General features: G+C 41.1%; 1 protein-coding gene across 5 annotated transcripts in view; it reads right to left on the minus strand.

Moving 5' to 3' along the window:
• Positions 1-877: 877 nt before the first annotated feature.
• Positions 878-22,350, minus strand: part of LOC142390960 (ERC protein 2-like) — a 158,170-nt gene continuing 136,697 nt past the window's right edge. For 3 of the 5 annotated variants that reach the window (XM_075476862.1, XM_075476863.1, XM_075476859.1), the window contains one exon: positions 878-2,285. The gene's annotated coding sequence lies outside the window, so the exon portion shown is untranslated. Of the gene's footprint in view, positions 2,286-4,786; positions 4,811-13,268; positions 13,320-22,350 lie in introns of those variants that run through there. The other 2 variants (XR_012770501.1, XM_075476860.1) reach the window with 2 other exon arrangements.

The following is a 22,350-nucleotide window of genomic DNA, read 5'->3' on the forward strand; positions in this document are numbered from 1 at the left end:
CATGAGCATATGTCATGAGAACAGTTCCAATGAGTCCTACTGCATTATATACCATCATATTTAGAATGATCAACTGGTGCTTGATTCTTACCTGAAGTTTGTCATTTTTATCAGATTTTTGCGATGCAACACATGCAGAAAAGGCACACATTTATGTACAAGAATTAAGTTACGCTTTCGTCTTTGTTGTGTTGTTTCAAATGAAAGCTGCTGTGACGGGAAAAAAGTGTAATTGTATGTCAGAGGCTCATTTAAAAAAATAAATAAATGGGTCACCATGTGTTTACTGGAAAGAGAAACCATAGAAAATAATCATCTATCCACTTTGCTCTTGTGCGTACCAGCATTTAGCTAAAATATGTCAGCTTTTATACCAAATATACAGGGCTTAAATCAGACTGAAGCCCTTTGTGTGTGAAAGCCTGTGGCAGAATTTGGTGAGAGGCACCTACAAAACTTGAAGTCTCCGGAGTTCTGGTTCAACTTAATGTTACCATGGTGGATGTCGGGGAGGCTGTGACTGCGTCAAAGAACACTTAAAACATGCTCAGCCACATTTCAGGACCCCCTCCCCTCCTCCAGCACCAGCATGCCTCATTTTGCCTCCCTCCTCCATCCCCCTATGTTCCCTCAGGAAGAAAACTGGGCAACATCTGGCTGAGTTTATGAGAGAGAGGGAGAGAGAATTGGTAGACCATGAAAACTGGGAAGAATTCTTTCTTGGGCAGTGCAAGAGTCTATTGTTGTAGCTGCCATTAGCGGCGGTGAAACTTTAATCTTGTGAAAATATTCGTTATTGCGCTCAAATTTACAAATAGCACTGCCAATGTCAGTGTTCACATCATTGTCTCTCGGATAAAAACACATGTTGCAGCTCTTGTGAAAACAACTTTTATTCAAGCAACAGATGCAAACCGACTGCTGCAAAACACTGTGGAACGAGCCAAGGGCGAGTACTGCCACCCCCAAACGTTCACAGTCATCACAACCAAGTGAGCGGGACTACACCACACACGCACCGTGCAAAAACTGTACATGTTAAGTAGCGGTCAAATTGACACACTGTTAAGCTGTTGAATTAAATCCCAACATTACTGCACATTATGGTCACCTCGGCTTTACCTTCAGTAAAGTGAAACAAGTAATGACAGTTTTGTTAAATACAAGCCACTTCATTGTAGTCAGATTAGTCACACAGATTCACAGGATCAGTAAATAGACGATTAAAACACATCACTCCTCAGTATTATAAGACACACACAGCTGCTACAATAGAAAAGAAAGAATAAGAGTGGCACTCAAATTGTTTCAGCCGTAGAAAATCAAACAGAACATGATATTGGTTCATTAAACAAATGCACAGCAGGCTAAAAGAACACAAGGAGAAATGTATAAACACTCTGCTCATACAGTAAGCTAGCTCATTTGAGGTCAGTTGCATTTCCCTCCCTGCAAATTAAGGTTGTCCTGATTTTGGAGAAGGTGGAAGCTGATCCTCAGACTGTTTGTGGGGCATCTTCCAAACCCAAAGTTGCCTTTTTCTTTTTTCTTTTTTTGACCCCCGTACAGGAAATTCTAGATGGGCAAAAGAGTAACTGAAGTGGTTTACTGAGCTGTCTCAGATCGCAAATGATGCAGTCGCAGGCCCAACTTGTCCCAGCAGACTGGGACAACTCCTTTGGCACTGTACATTGAGAAGGTCTGTGTGGATTGTTGATTTTAGAGGTCCATGTTGTCATATTTACAAAAGTCCAATATTTAGCTACAGAAGTAAACACATTCATGCCAACATAAACCAGACCAGAATTGGCATGGGTTTATGGTTTGTTCCACTGGCTCAGCTTCGCCACGCTCGCAGTAGACAGCAGAGTACTGACTGCTGCTTGATGTGAAGCCAGGACTATATAGCACCATGGTACTGTAAAATGAACCCAGCTTCCAGTTTATTGAAAACAGCTAGGGAAATGACGCGCGGGGGGGCGGGTGTACCTTGAGACTCCACACTGATGGCTGATTATCTGGGAAGGGACATTTACCCGCAACGAGTCCAGGTCCTCAGCAGGCCACTGTATTTGTCCATGAATGTGACATTTATTAGTTCAATGGAAAATTTCCAAGCATTTTAAACACTGAACTTCCCCACAGTGCATTAAAATGGGAGGTATGCCTGCTGATGTAGTTGTGGATATCTGCTCATATGCATATCTGGTTGTCATGATGATGGGGGCAAATCAGCTGGTACTTGTAGCTGAAGATTATCTTAATGTATCCGATTCTGCAAGCATCTGTGGAAAGAAACATCGAGAAAACAGAAGTGAGTAAGAGGTGCAACACAAAAGGTAAAATAAATGCTAAAATCTACATGCCACACAAGGATGTAAAGTTTCATCATTTAAACAAGAATGTTGTTTTAATTTATATAAATATCTCCAAAAATGTTACAACCCATAATTGTATATTTTGGTACAAATGGACTGCAGACACCATTTTTTCCTAGTTACAGCGTGACCATTTTTCCCCTGCAACTGTCTCCGGAGCTCCTTAAGAATTCTCTAAATGCATTTGGCAGCAGCCCAAACATCAAGTAATCATTAATAAAAATGAGAAAAAAAAAAACTATTGGAATGTGTCTGTTATTCAGACTGCACAGCAGTCAGCAACAAGCCACTTCTTTCCTCAGGGCTGTGAAACAATGATGTATGTCTAGTTTGCTGGGGGCGCCTCATTGGCTGAGCAAACAGCCCTCAAAATAACTACCAATCACCGAAGACACTATCATCATTCACCCAGAGAGGACATTGTGAAAGAACTTAGATAAACTTCTATTGTCGGGGACCAGAGATATGTACAGTTAAACCTGAGGAATATGCTACGATTATACAAGTGTAAAGGCCTTTGAGATTAGTGCAATATTGCAATAATGGAACTTTAGGCAATTGTATGTTGTATATAAAGAGGAATTTAAAATTGTAAGGAATGTGTCCAAAGTCTTCCTGCATCACTGTGATTGGCTGCCAGGCAAAGCAGGACCATCCATTACACGTAGAGGTAAATAAACAGGCATAGCAATTAAAGTGCCATCATTTGTTATGCAACGCAGGTCATGTGTGTGTGCACATATAACTCTGCTTGCATATATGTGTCACCAACTATATGTCTGTGCATGTACACGCTTGGTGTGCGTGAGTTGGTGAATGTGTGTTGGACACCATTCTCAGGTTTCTTTGCTGTTGACTGCACTTAAATTAATGATTTGGGGGCCCGCAAATCAACAAATATGGCCCCTGGCAGGGCATAATGGAGAGCACGACCTGCCTGTGGATGTGTTTGAAGACTGCTCCTCTTTCTTCTCTGTCAGCACCTCACTTACCTCCACACAACAGACGCATTCACGACACAAACTCACATTTGACGCCTGGACTCTTGTTGTTAATGAGGAAGTGTGTTGCTAGGTGGTCATGAGCCTCTGTACGCTTATCGACTTGTGATTATTTTACATGTCAGCATGTTGGGACAGAGAGTTAAAATCGTATGAAATTTTATGTTCCCGAGTTTAAGTGTGGTTATGATTATGCCTACTTAGGAGACATGTGACAAAGCAATGAAAGACATTTAGTGAGCTCAGATGGCTCTTTTTGTCCTTTGTCGTCCAAAGGTCACTGTCCGCAATTTTCTACATCATAGGCCAAAGCAATAGGGAGAGTTTCAGTATGTACACTGCAATACACGAGGAGACAGAAAATCTTTGTATGAAAAAGTTGTATGATTTAAAGCAACTTGGATTAAAGTAGGTGTCAACTCTTTTGGCAAAGACATTTCTTAAAAGAAATACTTTTTTTCCATAATTTTCTAATGTTTGAATGATGATTGATTGGAAAAAAAAGCTGCCAGATAGTTACATGGGAGGTGATGCATTAAAAGGGTGGTGAAAAGCTAGAAACACACCCAAAGGATAGACAGAGACAGAGGTAATGTGCAGACGTCTGGGAGGATGATGGCCTGTTGGAATTGGATAAATTGCAGTGTAATATTCAGACTCTGACCTTAGCCTTCACAGAACAGCTACTGATAAAACTAAAACCCCAACACTTGACATTCACTCCCAACAGATCACATGTATCCCTTCCATTATCCTGTTGAGCCACTTCACAGTAAAAAAAAAAAGACTTACTGAAACTTTTGCAAGAGGCAAACATGCATACTTGCAAAATATAGTTTCCTTTCTCCCTCTAAATCCAATCAGCCATTCCTATCTTCAACTCCCTGTGTTACCCTCATCCTCCTACCTAATTCTTCACTCTCAGTATGCTTGATGGGGGATCAGACAGGGTGAAAACTCTCCCATATTAATACATATTAATACACCTCCATTGTGAAACTGAAAAATAATCAAAATTTGCCAGTTTTCTTGGAAAATCTGATGTCCATATCAAGTAAAAACCAAATACACACTGCCGTCTAATATCCAAACTCAGTTTGGATGTTACAGGCTGGTACCCCTTTGTCGAGCAAATGTTCACTCTGTGATAAATATTTGTGTCATTCATTTGTACACAATATCCCTTGCCAAACTGTATAGGAAATCTGAATGATGCTATATTGTGTTTACTTTGTCAAATACTGATGTTTCCCTCAAAATCTGTAGGTCTACTCTGAGGATGGGATGTAAAATCTGAGTGAGTGGTTAAAGTATTTCTTGTCTTTATGTGCCACTAATATAAACGGCCTGCTAAATCGATCCCTGTAAAGCCTGGGGACCACCAAACTCTCTTTCACTCGAAATTACCTTGTGGTTGGTGTTCTTTCATTCCTGCAGAAAAAAAAAGAAAAGAGAAACGGACCAAATTCAATTACCAGTACAAAGATTCAGCCCCCTCCTCAGCTCACTCTGCCAAGACAGGAGATGTAAAACAAGTCATTTGGTGGAATGAAGAGGCAGAAATTGGGGGTGAAATACTTGTGGGAAGAAAGGGGCAAGAACCAACGAGTGAGCTCACTTTCTTTCTCATCTGTCTAAATCGTTCATTAGTTATTGCTGAGACACTGTGGATGCAGCTCTTGTATGTAACCAGAGAACATATGATGTTTCAGAGAGGATGTTATACTTAAGCTTAGAAAAGAAAATCAAAGGAGAAGTAGTTTTGGTAAAGTGTCCAGCAGCAAAAATAACAAGACACCAAATTGCTTTTCTTTTCATGTGTCTAATTTATTGAATACACATATATATGCACGGCGATAAAAAAAAAAAATAACTCACATGGCATATCTATTGCTCTCTCACAGGGAAGTTCTCAAGTTGTAATGCAATACAAAAAGTTGATCGAGTTTCAAATTATTGACAATGAAGTTCAGATCTGTGTGCACGTTTCCATTCCGTCATTCTGAAATCATAGCCTTTTAAAGCCCTCTACTGTACATCAAACTGTCTCGGGAACACAGAATATCTCCTCTGCAACAATTGATTCAAGAGCTCAGTCCTTCATCCCTCAACTTCTCTTTTTTTCTTTCCTCTTTCTTTTCTCTGCCTGACTTTTACAACTTCCTCCTGGTTGGGGCTGCAGCTCTAACCCAAACAAAACTCCATTTTTTAGTTATTGGCCCTCATGGCATGTAATGGAGAATCAAGCTAATTATCCCTACAGCTGTTTTCACTTGCTTTTTATGTAAGCAATACCTGGCTGATCCAGAGAGCAACAGTGAGGCCCTTCTTAGCGCTCCAGGCCTCCAGGCTGGCTGGAATTAGAGAGCAAAATGCCAGGTCCGCATCCCCACCCCCCAATCTTCCCCTACCCGTCACTGCTTGTGTGTACCCCTGAACCCATCTCCCTGCACACAAGCCCATCTAATTTAGTCCGACACAACCCCAAGCACACCTAAGGCCTAACTGTCCACTCCTAAATCTACCTCTCAAGCTCCCCCCTTTTGATGTTTAACAAAGCTGCTCTTTAACATGTAAGATGGATCTGCATGACAAGCACTCATTTTCTTCCACTGATGGCAATTAATGAAGGAGGTGAGCAAGGGTGTGGCTCGGGTTAAATGGGAACCATCTCCTGCTGTCTAGAAAAAGACAGAATGAGTGCAAAAAAAGAAGAGGAAGGGAAACGGGGTAAAGGCAAAGCGCAGGGTAAAGAGTGAAAGAAAACAATTCCTCACAGGCTAATTACATAATTTCCTTCATCTGAGCAAACACATGCTGAGTGAAAGCAAGTGTGAGCAAGCCTCACAGATGCCAGGCTGAGAGGTGCTGAGCAGACCTACTAACACAGTCTGCAGTGCTCTCTAGTAATGGACAGTGTGTACCACAAAAGCACTAAGCCAGATCCCAGAGGCATCATCTGTGCAGTTTGTAGTTTTTAAGGGAGTCTTATACCAACTCCTTACTGCACTATTAAGCTTCCCTTCTCCAGAATTCTCCAAAAATCTTGGAGTAAAATGATTCAGCGCAGAAAAAAAACAAAAAAAAATTGCTGGTGCACCGTTTCCCTCATAACAGTTCATTCCTCCCAGCAGCCGAAAATGTGTTCAGTACAAACACCACTAGGTGGAGTTGACTGTTGTTAAAAAAATGTATATGTCTCGTATCAATCTCATTAAAGTCCCATAGAGAGGCAGCATGCATCTGTCAGTGAGTCAGACACTATGTATGCTTCACATATGTTGTTCCTGAGCCTTCAAGGCTTGATAGCATGCATCAATTCCTTGTACACCTTCAAATTGACATCTGGTTTGAAATGGACATAGAGAGGGAAGGAAAGACCCAAGTAGCAAATTCAAAAACTTATTTTCTTTCAGCCAAATTACACTACATGTTCTGCCAAACATACAAAGTAAAAGAGCAACTCCTCTCTGCAACTTTTTCCCTCTCACTGTCTTGATTTTTCTTTTTTTTTTGTCTCTAATCCGGTGAGGAATGATGGTGGGATCTCTGTGGAATGGTAGTGAGTTCCCAAAGTCCAGCCAAGGTGTGCACAAATGATACGGGTGGAATATGCAGTACCTGTCTCTAATGTGGAGGTTGTTTTGACATATTTTGCAGACACAAGCAGCCCTCCAATCACAAGACTGTACATTAGGTATGCTTGCATAAAAACAGTACACGTGCATGACTGTTGAAATTCACACGCACAAAGTCCCCACACCTCTCAAAATTGTGAAAAAGTGTTATTGGACAGGTTCAAATGTTCATTAATCACTTAAAAGCCCTAAGGCCAAAAAAAAAAGAAACTATGTCCATAAAAGTGAAGAATGTTCGAGCAGGTTCAAAATACAGGTTTGCGCAACAAAAGGTGCTTGGAATTCTATCTCTCATCCCCCTCCCTTTTGATCTGTCTCTCAGCGCTCAGAATTTTCTCCCAAACTAATCTCACTTAGTCCTTCAAACTTCTTTTTGTCTACATGACTCATGAGGGAAAGAGAAGGAAAGTGTGATTGGCAGTGTTTTTGTTATGGAGAGAAAAGTCAAGGGCTCTGCTGTGGGCCAGCTGCTCATGTGTCAAAATCTTGGTATACAACCCACCACTGTACCTGTAGTGAGAAGAGCTCAGTAACCCTGGTGAGCTTGTGCCCAATAACAACACCTTGACCTAGAGCTTAACCTTGACATAGACCAGTGGCAGCCCAACAGAACCAGGGCCTACATTAAGAGGCCTGAACACGCCTCTGTCTTGAAAGCAGCACAGGCCCAGCCAGGCAGGGGAGACGAGTGAAACCTGAGCCCACATTAAAGCATCTCCATCAGGTAGGAGATCAGGGGAGGCCTCCATGCTCACAGAGTTTGCGGGAGTCCGGGCCTCTGAAGCCCTATCTCACCTCCATCTGGAAAGAGAATCTGAGGGTAGCATGATGGTTTGATAAGACGCCAATACCGACTGACACGGTAACAGCCTCCCACCCCCATTTGCAAAAAAAAAAAAAAAAAAAAAGAAAAAAACTGCCAAATGGATGCAAGTGTAGTTTTGGTGCACTCTTATGTGGGTACAAGGAGGCAGGGTGGAGACTTTGGTGAGGGGGTCTGGAAATAAGGAGGGTTATAGGTGCATGGTGGTATTCACAATACTGTGAAGGTTTGACCCGGGACCCTGAAGTGCATGCACAGGCTCTACGTTTACAGAAACAAATTTATAATGAAACGCTTATGGCAACTTTCCCTTGTGCTTTCTTTGCTCTTTGTGAGTTGAAATACACACACATGAAAATATGATTAGAGCAATCGGGGAGGAAAATGTTCTTGTTGGGGATACACTGGTCTGGTCACAAAAGCTTTTCCTGGGAGATGGAAAAGAAGACTCGGCACCAACATACTCTCATTCAGCAGGTGTTTCATGCCTCTTTCTGTTGTATTTGGGAGTGTGCATTAAAAAGATAATCTGGTTTTATTCAAGCAGTCACTCTGTTGTTTTCCTGGGTGCTGTTAAATGCTCCACCCTCCTCTTGATGTCTTCTCAAGATGACTTCAACTCTACTGACCCATGAGTTTTCACTCCTGACCCAACTAGTTGTTTCCTCTCTTTAACTGCCCACAGACTTACGGTTTCTCCATCTGTCCTTTATTGCCCACAGTTCATTTCACTTTCTTTCATTGCCCCTCCATCACACCAGATAGGAAACATAGAATCCGCTTCCCTGCTCTGCATTTCAATAGCCGATTCTGATGTGGTAAAACACATGACAAGAACTACCCGTCATATTTAATTCATTCCTGCGTGACCGGTTTAACCTAAATAAAATATGACAAAATATGACTGATAACTGAGCTTCATTTGGAACATAGCACGATATTTCTGAACATGAGCTCATTGTTCTTACATCAAAGTTTAAAATCTGCATTGGTGTGGATGTGTGCTTGCTGGAAATGGGCACAGAGACAATAGAAACCAGGCGTTGCATTTGAAATGATTTGGTTCGGTCATCTCTGATCTATTTAGGATCACTTAAAACAGTTAAACAAATAAATGTGATCCTTGAGATCTCTATCCGCTCCTGTGGAATAACAGGCTTCTTTTGTTGGTGCATGTATTTGTGTGGATCTGTGTGGGTGTCTCTGTGTGTGGAACAGTTGTGCCTACAAAATCTGATAACCATGTCTATTCAGCAGCAAAAGGTATTTGAGGTGAACAAGTTTAGAAAGAGGTTTACATAGTAAGCCATCGTAATGTGTGTCGTTATCAAACAGCAGAACCTATGTGCATTCAGTGTTAGCAATGTGGTCACTATTTATCAATCCTACTTGGACAATGTTTTCACTGGTTTTGTTTGGTATGTGTGTGTCTCTTTCTTTTGCATCATGGACACAAATGCATCTACAAACAGTTGGAAGACTGAGAGAAACTGTCAAGATTGTTGTCAAACGGAATGAGTGCCTTAGTGCAAGGGCTAGGTGCTTAATACTTGGTAAGTCCGGTCTCAGGAAGAACCAATCATGTCGTCGGCTGGGTCTGTATGGTGTTTTTGAGGTCAGTGTGGCCCCAGGACATGAGACATATAGGATATACACTGGGGATAAAGAAGGAGGCTTTCAGAATGCCTGGTGGTCTGCTAGTGATCTCTACCTCTGTATGACCTATATGTCAGTGTGCAAGAGCAAAGGGTGAAGGAATGCGTACAAATGATGCCAAGCAGCTACTTTCATTCAAGTTGCTCATTCTAAGAATCGCACCTCTCACAGGTGACAAGAAATTAAGGCATATTTAACACTAAAATGTTGCTCCGGTAGCAAAATAACTCATCATGAGTTTTAAAGATGCGTGATTCTTGTATAGAGTGATGCCTTAATGTGAAAGTTAGCTCAAGTGGAGGTCATTCATTTTTTATCAACAGTCTAAAGAAAAAAAAAAAAACGCTTTCAATTTTGTTGGAAAAAAAAATGTTTCCCTTCATTTTCCCTTCTGAAGATGGAAATACCTTTTCAAGATAAGATCTGATGTGGCAAAACATTTTACTCACATGACTGATCACATTAGAAGGAACGTACAGTACTTCTCAAGGTCAAGGAGGGACCCTTAGAGGCTTCATTTCTCCAATTTCATGTCATCCAATCTCACAAAAGGAGTTTTTTTAATACTAAGGTTCCTTTTGAAGGTCTTAGTCCTACTTTCTGTGAAATTTCGAGGATCCTCTGTGTATCGGCCATGATCTCAAAGAAGCCACAATTCTTTGCGCGTACATAAGGAAGATAGACCAAGGTTGATGCAAACAATTATTTTAATTTTTTGTTTGCTTGTTATCACCATAAAGTTGTTGGTAAATTATAAAGTGCCAGTAGAAATGACTGTTAGGTAGCCAGCAAACAGCTGCCAGCTCATGTTGGATTTTCCGAGCCTGAGAAAAGATGCGACTTGGTGACGTCCTTAACTTGATTATTTGCATGGAAAAATAATTACATGTCCACTTGGTGAAAAAAAAAAAAAAGGAAGTATAGATTTCCTTATTTTTTATGTTTTGTTTCCAGTTACTAACACTGCCTCTTTTACAGCCAAGTTATTTGCCCAAATCCAAATAATTTGGATTAAAAATAAATGTCACTAAGGCAAACATGCCCAAATGACATTTTCTTTTCACCATTTCAAGAGTTTGCTTCAAATATGCTTGATAATAACATGTAAACCTTTATATATTTGTGTGCACATCTACCAGTGGTGTCTCACTGGTAGTATTTATGAAGTTTCAAAGAGGGAAGAGTGGAAAGGAGAGGAGGTAAGATAGAATTTTTGGAGGGAAATAACCCTATATTTGCAGCACCAGAATGGTGAGATAGAGTCGGTGGTGTGAAAGTCGCATCACACACCCTAAAGATGGCCTGAGATGAGTTCAGTTAAGCTACAGGGACATTTGGAAGGACAGAGACCAGAAACACTCTCATTAAGGTGTTAAACAGTTATCTGAGCCAGTTATGATTCCTGAGACTCCTCTGAACTGTTAAAAGCCTCTTGAGTGCTGTAAGCCCTTAAACATGTACATTTTCAGTCTAACTAAAGCCCCAGATACTCCTTGTCCAGTCATCTTGAACTTTTAACAACCTTTTGGAGCTCTTTGTGCAGCAATATAGAAAAACTGGCCTGTGAAACCTAAAGGGAGATGCAGCAGATCATAAATAAGCATTGTAGAAAGTGACAGATTTGGCTCTGTCTGCAGAAAATAAATAAATAAATACTTACTGGTTCTGACAAAGTAACATGTAGTTTTGTAATATTTACTGCCAAAAACACCCCATACACATTAAATCAAAGCGCTGATAGAGTCTTCCACACTGACAGAGGAAGGGCTTGCACATTACTTTTACTGTTTTACTGTGGAAGTACTGCAACAGGTTATGATGCACTGGCTCTGCAGATATGCCTTTGTTATGATGGCCAAGAATGATATAGAGTGGAGAAAGGACTTTAATGTATGTAAACCTGTCCTCGCTGTGTTTATGAAAGTCTCTGATGTGAAAATATCAATGTGCCAGAAAAGTCAGGGATCACTTTTCAACTCAGGCTCATTTAACTCCGATAACTAAAACAAACTCATGACGTGCTGTTCCAAACATCTTATTGACATCAGGACATTGAAAAAAGAAAAAAAAAGTAAGAGAGAAGCTGATAGTTCATACTAAATGACCTGTAGAAAAGTGATTTAATGATGTGTGTGCAGATTTCCAGTAACCCATAAAATTTGCAGTATGAAATGTTACTGTGAGTGTGTTTTTGAGTAGGTTTGTGTGTGAACTCTGTCCATTTAGTCTGGGCGGTGCTGGGAATAGTATCGGCTTAAGAGTGAAAGAATTTAGGCCTCCCAAGCAAGGTCATGTGCTGATGTTTAGTAGGAGCTTTTTCAGGTCACAGACTGTGACTTTCAACCATCACTCACATTACTCCACATCTTTGAGTGGTTCTGTTTAACTGGCATACCTGACATCTCTCCTCCAGTTTGGTGTAATGGTGGGTGACAGCTGTCCCACTCTACTTACCAAGTTAAAGGCAAAGTCAACCCAATAGTTTCTAGACATGTAATACACATAGAGTAGTAGATTTAGTTTTCTACGGTATAACTTATGGTAGAGAAAATAATGGTGACATATATCAAACTGACAGGAACTTGGAATGTAGGCAAAGCATACCTAAAAATAATGTTCCTGTTTAAAAAAAACAAAGAAAAATGGCAAACAAAAATGTGAGTTGCTCGTTTTGGACCGACTCTTGCTTTTCATTCTCCTCAGACCCAAACACGCTACAAATATAGTTGATAATAAAGCAGTTGGACACTCCAACCTTAAAGGATAGGTCCACGTTTTTTTCAAAATCTGTCTTAGAACAATACTTGCATGCCCATATGAACACCGAAACTAATTTTGCTTGCCGCAATCATTCCTCATGTTTATGCTGGCTGATGTAAGAGATTCCCTCTAAAAAGTGCTTCCAAGGGAAGTGATGGGAAAAAAAAATCCAAATCAACTCATTTTGTGCTGAAATGCTTTCCATGTAGTAGAAGATTACAGTACACAAGGCTTCAATAGAGAGAGTTAAGTGGGTATGTTCTCAGTAATTTTAGAGAGGAATTCGTTCATTGTGTTTTTTCAGATGATGTATCCTCGCCAACTATAGTGGAGAAATAGTAACAACAGGATGATGTGCTAGATCCAGCTGTGACTGCTGTCTGAATCTTCCGATAAATTTGAAAAATAAAATTGAAAAATTTTTTCCCTTTTTTTTTTATGTGGACTCTATACTCCCCATACAGCTTTGTTGTATGAGCAGTACGAGTGATTAAAGTAAGCAAAACCTGTTTAACTGTTTATACAGATACATATTCCTGATACCTGCTTATTGCTTTAAGACAGACTTAGTTTGAATCTATGTTTTAAGAATGTATATTTTGAGTACGATGCAATATAGGATGACATTTCTATGGTTACACAAGCCAGCTGAGTTGTAAATGCGCCCAGTGGTGGTTAAGTAAACATAAATTGCTCCCTGGGGTGCCTTGGCCTTGCTGTATATGCTGTTGGCCTTGGCATCATCCCTGAAACATTTTTACTGCACTACAGTAAAGATCCACAGCACAGTTTTTATTTCTAATATTTTGACTTAAAACTAATTCTGCAATAGGAAAAAAAAAAAAGACACCATCATTTTTCCATATCCACTCAACTTCGCTCCTTGTTCTTAAGAAGGGAAAATTCACAGCAATTAATCAGCATCAGCTTCTGTAATTGCAGTTACACATGTGTGTAGTGTTTGTGTTACATGGATAGGGTTTCACAAGGATAATTACATTGCGTCTCTCCCCACCTGGGCTCTGACACGTGTTAAACAGCTCAGACAGACACGCCCAACCACCTGTAAGAAATAACACACTCAAGTCAGACTGTCCGAGTCAGTGAAAGAAAAAGGAAAAGGGTGTGAGACTTTGAAACGAGCCATTTTGTGTTATTTTTCACATCCACAAAAAAAAAAAAAAACTGTGTGCAATTCTAAATAGAGAGAAAAATTGCACTTAAAGCAATGATTTTACATATGTGTCATCAGACTGTTAACTATTCCTCCTCTTAAAAGTGAGAACACCCTGGGGAAAAAAGAAAAAGGTGCATTTACATCCTTTTTCGTGCAACATCTATTTTCATAAAGCTTTTATTCAGTGATGGTAAGGGTAACCTTGATCTTGGCTGCAAGACCCAGTAGTTGTTTGACTCCAACTACAACTGAGTGAGTGTGACTGCTCCAGTAAATATTCCCTAAACCCCCTCCAACTGTGGATAGAGCAAATGATAAAGACTGAATAAGCCAGAGACAGAACAAGGCCCAGAGACACAGAGACGAGGAGTGATGTTTAAAAAAAAGGGTGATAACAGTGGTTAAGGCCCGCTCTGTCATTGAGTAAATCTGGCCAGGGCTATTTCACACTGTAGGAATCTCTTGTCAACATGATCAAAGGCTCACCCAGAGACAGGGCTTGTGGAGAGCACAAGGAACAGGTGACAGTGTCGACACACATAGATATTCACAAATGCACACAAAAACCCTCTCCCACCAACACCATGCACACTCATTCATGTTTGAATGAATGCACGGTGAGATCAGAAAAGCAGAAAGTGGCAGTTCCTTTTGTGTCTAGATAAGCCTGAGGGAAGTATATTTCAGAAACCAGAGGCAAACCATGCATCTATCATCTGAGCTTAAAAAAGCCACTTGAAGAGAGTCTGTGCAGGCTACATACCCACGCGTACACTCAAAGTTTGTAGTGGGTATGACAAAGTACATTCAGACTTTACAAGAATGAGTGTGACCATGTACCATATGAGCACAAAAATAATGAGACTAACACATGTACAGTGGACAGTCTAGCTATGAATGGTATAGGAAGCATGTGGGAGCCAAGTGCAGCTTCATGATGGATAGATCTAATATCGAGTGGGCCATATCCAGAGGGGGTGAACATAAGGCTATGTCATCACTGGCCCATCTCTCTCCATACCTTCCGTCATTGTTCACTCCCCGCTATAAACAGAAGGAAGTGGGATACGGTAACTCCCACACACCAGGACACACAAACACGCTCACAAGGACACATGAAACTGCAGAAAAACACACAAGAATTCACTGTATGTGCACACTGGCTCTCTCATTTAATTGCAGTAGAAATGAGACATGCACACAAACGCATGCATGCATATACACAATAACATTTTTACAAAGAGAAATTAATCCCGGGTGGTCTGAGAGGCAGCGATGTTTCCATTTGAGAAAGCTCTGTTTTTGAAATCACAGTATTCAGTTAGTACTGGCTTCAAACTGCAATTATATACTGTACATGCCCCCCCATTAACTATGTATTAGTAGTAAAGGGAAAAATAAATGTTTAAGAAGAGCGCAGAGATAGAAAATATGTCTGAAAGACCTCTGATGTACATCCAATATTGCTCGTTTGGCCATCTCTCTCTACTTTTCAGCCCTAGCCCAGATCGAGCTAAGATGCTGTATGTTTAACATGGGAAGGTACCACCTTAAACAGCCCATTATGGCCAATAGCTTTTGCTGTTTTCATAGAATATGAGAAGATTACACAGCACTATGACCGGCCAATTACGTCCTTCGCTAAAGCATACCTCTGTACCAACAACTCTCTAATGATGATGGCTTAAACGTTTTCACCAATAGACCCCTTTCAGCTGCCCTGGCAGTCACACACAAACATACTCTGCTGGTATAGCTAAATACACACGCATATATACACACACACAGCCGCAGATGCCCACTGAGTCAAATTGAATCCTTGTGTTATATGCACTGAGCATCTCACTGCATCACAAAGGGTTGTTTGTGTGCAAGCATGTGTATGTCATCCCCATGGGCCTAGTCTTGCAATCAGATTGAGGACTGCTCATTTGGACCTGGGGAAGACAGAGACAGACGGAGACAGACTAATAATGAAATATTGGCCAATCTCCAGTTTTGCCTTCTTTAATGAGATTATTGTAAAAGACTCTGAACAGCTGGCAAGATAAATTTCTGTAAGGTCTCTGCATGAGCTACACTACAAAAACAACCATTATTACTATCAATTGATCTTCAAGTTAATAGTGACAATAGTGATTATTTTCATTATATTAGTATCTTGCTTTTATTAGATTTGAGTTCATCAACATTTTTGATAGAAAGGCCTGGGTACTTTCTGCCTAAGTACTAGGTTAGTTTAGAGACTAAAGGAAGGAAAATGTCTTGCCTCTTGGGAAAAAGGTCTTAACCCAACAGCATAGTAGTGAGGGCAAATACCAAAATGAGCAGAAATACCCCTCGGTAGCAAGTCTGCACATTATTCCCCTGAAGCTATTCTCCACATTTTATGTAATACTCTGGTGAAACAATCTGAAAAAGGCATGAAATAGCTTTGAAAAGAAAAATAAATGGTTCAATTTATACAGCTTTCACTAGGCCACATGTTGAATGAACAGAAAGTACAAGACCTTGGCTCTTTTAAGTCAGTGACTGAATGTATTAAAAGCACAAATCCTTGCATGTTATACTGCTCTCTCTTTAGGACTATCAAAAAAGTGTCGCTGATGTTAAGCCTCAATGACAGGAATTATGCTACTTTTTCACTTCCTCAGTTCCCTTTCTTACAAACACCGCAGAGATTAGAAACATATGTCATCGCTGATTATAATCTTTCATTTAATAATGGAAAGAGTACAGTTTGACAGGGTAGCATCAGTAGATGCATAAAAACGTAGGCTATGAAAATGCTCTCCGCATTGGTCAGCCTAAAAAAAAAAACTTGTGGGCCAACTACAAACTACAAGTCAAATTTCTAATCTAGGATTAGAAAAAATAATAGATTAGAAATTTTGTCTCCCCAGTGATTGGGAGACAGAAACACTCGGTCAGAAAGGCCCAGGGGCAAGGCAAACAAGGTGGGCTGTTCCAGAGTTCAACCCAGAGGCAGGAGAGACAGACGAGGCCCCTCAGACAGATGACCAAGAGGATGGACAGGACATAGCAGCCCAAAGACTGAGTAGATAGACAGGACAGCCTGGAGGCTGAGTAGATAGACATAATAAGTGAAGAAACTGGAACCTCGACAACAGCAGGGCAGAAGAGTGACAAAGCTCAGACCTCTTTATAGATTGACAAGGAGCCAAGAAAAAAAAAGACACCTCTGGAGGTTGAGCTTGGGGCTGATGAAGGTGGAAATCAGTAGGCAGTTTCACTCTGAGCCTGGGCCAGGAGGCTAGACAGGCAGAAGGCTGGGAATACGGGCAGTTGGCCACCAGTCCAGACGTCTTTGCACTGCAGGCTGGATGTCTCCAACTAAGGCTGACTCAGGAGCTGGGACTCTTGAAAGTTCACCTAAACCAGTCCAAAAACTGGAGAGACAACATCGACCAACTCAGGGAATCAGCTAAGCCACGGAACATCGTTCACGTTAAGGTGATGATTATGTGGTGTGCAGCTGGGAGACTGAACATCGTGGAAGATGGTTTGCTAGAAAAGTGTCTGGAAAGGGACTCCAGTATTGGACTGGGCTGGGAAGAGGATGGCTCTGAGCTGTCAGAGAATGCAACAGGCTGGGGGAATTCAATTTGGACATATGGCTTGGGGATAGCTGGCTTGGAGTTGGGGGCAGGCTGTGGGTCAGAGGTGTTTAGAAAATCCCTGGCCCACCCATGCAAAGGAGGTCTGCAACCAAGGTCTCTCTGACCCTTCGCTCCACACCACAGCCAGGGTAACCTTCTTAATCACTAGACTGGGGGGGCTTTACTCTGCAAGACTATGCATTTAAATGAATAAGGTTATTCATGCTGGCCAGTTCTTACTTGTAATGGTTACTGACGAGAGAGGACCCAAACACAAACAGGTTAAAGTCCAATATCCACTACCTGAACAAGATCAACCATAAGAAAACAGTCAAACATGCAAAGAAAAAAAGTAAGCAACAGGCAAAAAAAAGTCTATCAAACAGTCCTTTTGCAAAAATAACCTGCAAAGAATACAACAAGGAATAAGGGAGTATAATAAGCACAGGTAAATAAATATTCATATAAATAACAAAATTAATTAGTTAATTAATTAATTAATTAATCAATCAATAAAAACAGGAAGACAAGTAAGTTAAAAGAAAAGGCAGAGAAGAAAGTAAAAAGTTGGGTAGGATGATAAACTAATAGAACACAGGTGTGAAACAATCCAGTAACTTAAAACAGATGTGATGGAAAACAAAGGCATATGGTTAAACTATCTGCGGTACATAACTAAAAATTGTTTCAAAATAAAATCGTTCCTAGCTGCTGGAAGATTGCTTTTCTTAATTAGATGTCCACTAATGATTAAAGTATGAAAAACTTCCTGTTTTTCTCTATGCTTTTGATTAGGTCTACTATGTTTAAATGTCAGCTTGATCCATTTGGTTGTCTGAATGAAATTTCTTACATGTATACAAGAATGCTGTGTATGTACACATTTTAGTTTTTCATTGTGAAACATTTTGAATTCACTCACAAATTAAAATTGCTCTTTTAATGCAGTTTGATTTGGTTTTTACCCAAAGTCTTAGCCTTCCTCTGACATCTTCTCGACATCCTTTTTCCATCCCCCTCTCCACTCAAACCTGTATCACCTCTGACCCTGGTCCAATTCACAACTGTCATTATGCAATTAACACCAATTAAGTCATTTGGTTGTAAGAATGTGTGTGTGCATCTCCATGTATGTGCATGCATGCTTTTGTATATGCGTTAAGTATGTGGATGTGTGTAAGTGCGCATGATAGGGCAATTACAGCAGCACAAGGGAGCCTTTTGGAAGCTGAGAGCACTGCAATCAACCAATCAGCCTTCAGATGGCTTTGACATGAAAAGAAAGCATGGCCTCTGCTAACCCTGGGGGTCAGCCTCCATTTACTATATTTACCCACTCAGGAATGACCCTCTGTGTGTGAAGAAAGAGACACAGATAGGGAGGGAGAGGGAATGATGAATAGGTATGGAAATGTCTAAGTGAGTAGGAGTGAAATAGAAAATGGGAGAATAGAAGGGAGGGAGACGTGGAGGGATGACAAGCCTTGGGGTTGTTGTGCAGGTGAATTGTAGCAGACGGGAGGGTGCGTTGATGTGTGGTGGTGGAGTAGAGAGAAGGGGATGGGGGGAGAGGCTTTCAGGTTGTGTTTGCAAAGCTAAAAGGCCAGCAGTTGGAGTCCATTTGCTAACAATTTCCCCTCAGAGAGTGGCTCTACACACAGAGACTACACACACACACACACACACACACACACACACACACACACACACACACACACACACTTATACAGAGCTCAGATGAGGAATGACAACTTTACACTATGCTGGGGCCATTAAATAGTGAGATGCTCATTCAAGATAAGAGGGCTGTTTCTACAAAACAAACTATAAAAAATGACAGAAATGAAAGAAAGGCAGTATTGGGTTACGCCAGCTGCTGTCAGTTATTTAAATCCACTCTTTATCCCAATAATACTAATGAAATCATTTAAGATTTACAGGTACTTTAATAATCCAAAAGGATAAATAAAATTGTTGAAGTGTACTATCTAGCAAAAGGAGAAAAAAAGAACAATTAAGTGCCTGGTAGATCATGCATTTTATCCAAACAGAGTCAACCTGGCACAGAATATATTTACAAAAAGAAATAAGAAATTACCTTCTGTGCTGGTTTTTATTGCAGTGGAAATGAAAAACTTTCAACGAAAGACACCCCTGTTGTTTTATTAACATATTGTGTAGGAGGTGTGCAGTGTTGTTCATTATGGTGAGCAGCTTTTGCAACATTCTTCCTTCCATAATAAGCTTTAGGGGTTCCAGAGCAGTCCTCAGCTCAGAGCCAGTCTTTTATATCAGTTTGCTCAGTTTCTGTGAATCACTGGTCCTGATGCTGCTACTGCAAGAGATGACTAACCCTCTCTACCGCAGATTTACAGAAGATATGCAACATCTTACTGAAAAAACTTTGATTGACCTAAGTTTCCTTATGTTGTCGTTCAGATAAAATGACTAAACAACAACAAAATGAGTGTTGTATTGGCAGTCTGAGGTGTACAGAGTGAGGAGAAATGGGCAGAGTACAGTCCCCCTTGGTACTCCTGTGCTGCTGACTAATGTCTTACGGTGCGTTCAGACCGTAATTTTTCGTGCGACGTGATTACATACAAAGTCAATGCAAAGACGCGAATTCGTGCCGGCGGCGCGAATGAGGTGAATACCGCTGCGCGAATGACAAGACGCGAATTCGCGCGAGTTCAGAAAATCCAACTTTGGCTAAATATTCGCGTCAGGACAGCCTATCATCGTTGAGATTCTGGACGACAGTGACGTGGACACAGATGGACAGGCGCTCCGCCTGATGAGAGAATGAAATGGATAGCCCCTTGAGCGAAAATTCGCTTGTTGTTTACTCGCGCGAATAAGGCGAGTAAATTCAACTACACCCGCGGTAAAACTCGCGCGAGCAACGTGGTGCGTCCGGTCTGAAAGCACCGTTAGATACACAAGCCCTCAGTTTCACAAACTGTGGTCTGATTGTCAAGTAGTTAATAATCCGGGTGGACATGGAGACATTCACCTATGTATTCTTGAGCAATTTGCATTGCAGTGCAGGCTGCTTTGTGTTAAATCCACTTGATAAATCAAAGAACATGATCCTCACAGTCTATCTGATTTGTCCAGATGAGGGAGGGCTTCCACAGCACTGGAACTTCACTCTTTACTCTACTAATCCCTCATAGCTTTTCCTCACAAACCCTCAGGACCCCGTGGCCAACATCATCTAGACCTGAGGTCTTATACTAGTTCAGTCTCTCCACCTGCTTATTCCCATGCTACAGGGGATAAGAAGGGGGTGTGGAGTCTGTATGGCTAGAGGACAAGGGAGGAAAGTACTGAAGGTCATCCTGATCTAAACCTGTCTGAAAACATATCTAGCTTATTGGCTGTGTCCAAACTTTCATCAGTTTGATCTACTTTCTCCTTGAGCCAACTGATCTTTTTCATCCCCGAATACATGTCTTGACAGAAGGAGAAGGCGAGATATGAACTGCGACAGTTGAATTCTTTAGGTACATAATATGACTGGAAACTCGTAGCTAACAGCTCAATATCAGGGGCATAATAATATGTCATTAATTACACCATCTGTCGTTAACAAGCATTGCAAGCTCTCTTCCTTTAGTCTTAAGCCCTGCACTCCCAATATTACTGCATGTCCTCATCATTACTCGAAGTTCATTGACTTTATTTGTCAGGGATCTCACATTCCCCATGACGATCAAGGGAAGAAATACTTTAAACTTCCTCTTCCTTGCTCTCCATTTGCTCCTGTCCAACTGCCTGCCTCCTTTTCGACTTGTTGGAGATTTGGAGTCTCACTCGAGGCAGTAGTTAGACTTTGGAAAGCACCATTGACTGCTTAAATACTTTCCTGTTGGCATGATTAGTCACAACCGATTTTAAAAGCAAAAATTTCACTTTTGTGTTCTTCTCCTCCCAACTAACCACCCTACTTATTGTTCAATAACCCAGCTGTGAGGTCTGGTGCCAGGGCTGGGTTGCAGAGTAGTGACCAAAATACAACAGCACCAGTCAGCCCTTCATCACAGCAAACAACCTTCTGGCTACAGAACAAGAGATGGCAGAAAAACCAGAACCAGACAGGAAAACTTGAAGAGAAAAGTAAAGAGAAGTAAACACAGATGCTTGGCATTTCCAGTGCTCCTGGTCAATGATATCACATATCTGACGAGGGGTACACAGGTTATTCTATATCCATTGTGTGCATATGTGTGTATGTGCGTATCAGAGCAAAACTGTCCTGCTCCAGGGATCTGAGATGTGGACTGTAATCAGGACCACATTACTCTGCCACAGGAAGTCCTCCAGCGAAGACAGGAAGCAGTAACACAAGGACCACATCATTAGTCTCGGCAGTCTCGAACCCCACAGCCAATAGGAGTCGTATACATAGTGGGAATGGGCGTAGTTTTTGGTGTTTCCATGACTGTGAACAAGTAGTACAAGTTTGCATTTCTGTGTGTGGTGCCTGCTGGCTGGTATTAATGACTTATTTGTTTACTGAGTGTAATGAATCCAGGTTGTGAGGATTTAGTAGAGTCATAGCAGAACTCTGAAGCAGGGTTGGGCTTGCCGCCAGAATACCAGAGATAAATAACTTTAGCACACACACACTTATACACAGATTCCCAGACAGCACAGACAAATGAGAAACAAATGGTTCCATTGTATGGTCCATACCTTGTTCCTCCTTCCCTCTGTCTTATAATGGCACAGTGAGAATGCAGTTTTGAAATTGGTCCGTCTTAATATCCACCACACACTCGCACACACATGCATACCCAAACTTCCTGAATACCCCCCATCGATAGCCCTCCTACAACATTTTTTACCACTCCTTCCTTCTCTGCTCTGCATCCCATCAGGACTAAAGAGGCTAATTTTGTTCGATGGCTTACAGGTGGCCGGTGCAAGGTGAACCACATCGACTCTGTTGGCTGACACACAGACACACACGCTGCAATGCAAAATTCATGCCTCTTAAGCCAACCCTTTTATATACCCAGTGTCAAACATCAAAGAGAGTAACACACCTTTACACACCTCAAAGGAACCAGAGACACACAGTCATGCGTGTGTGCAAAAAAACATGCACACTTACATTAAAGCATCCAAACTCAAACATATGCACACTCGTAAACTTTAAAGCATGAGGGATTTTCAACAAATGGTTTAAGGGTCAACCCTCGGCCTGGAACTATCTCGTGTTTCCAAACAGAGGAAAATCGTTCCAGTGCTTTAATTATAAAAAGAAAAAAAATGTCTTATAACTGTTA

This window comes from Odontesthes bonariensis, chromosome 10 (assembly GCF_027942865.1).
Source record: "Odontesthes bonariensis isolate fOdoBon6 chromosome 10, fOdoBon6.hap1, whole genome shotgun sequence".
Classification (NCBI taxonomy): domain Eukaryota; kingdom Metazoa; phylum Chordata; class Actinopteri; order Atheriniformes; family Atherinopsidae; genus Odontesthes; species Odontesthes bonariensis.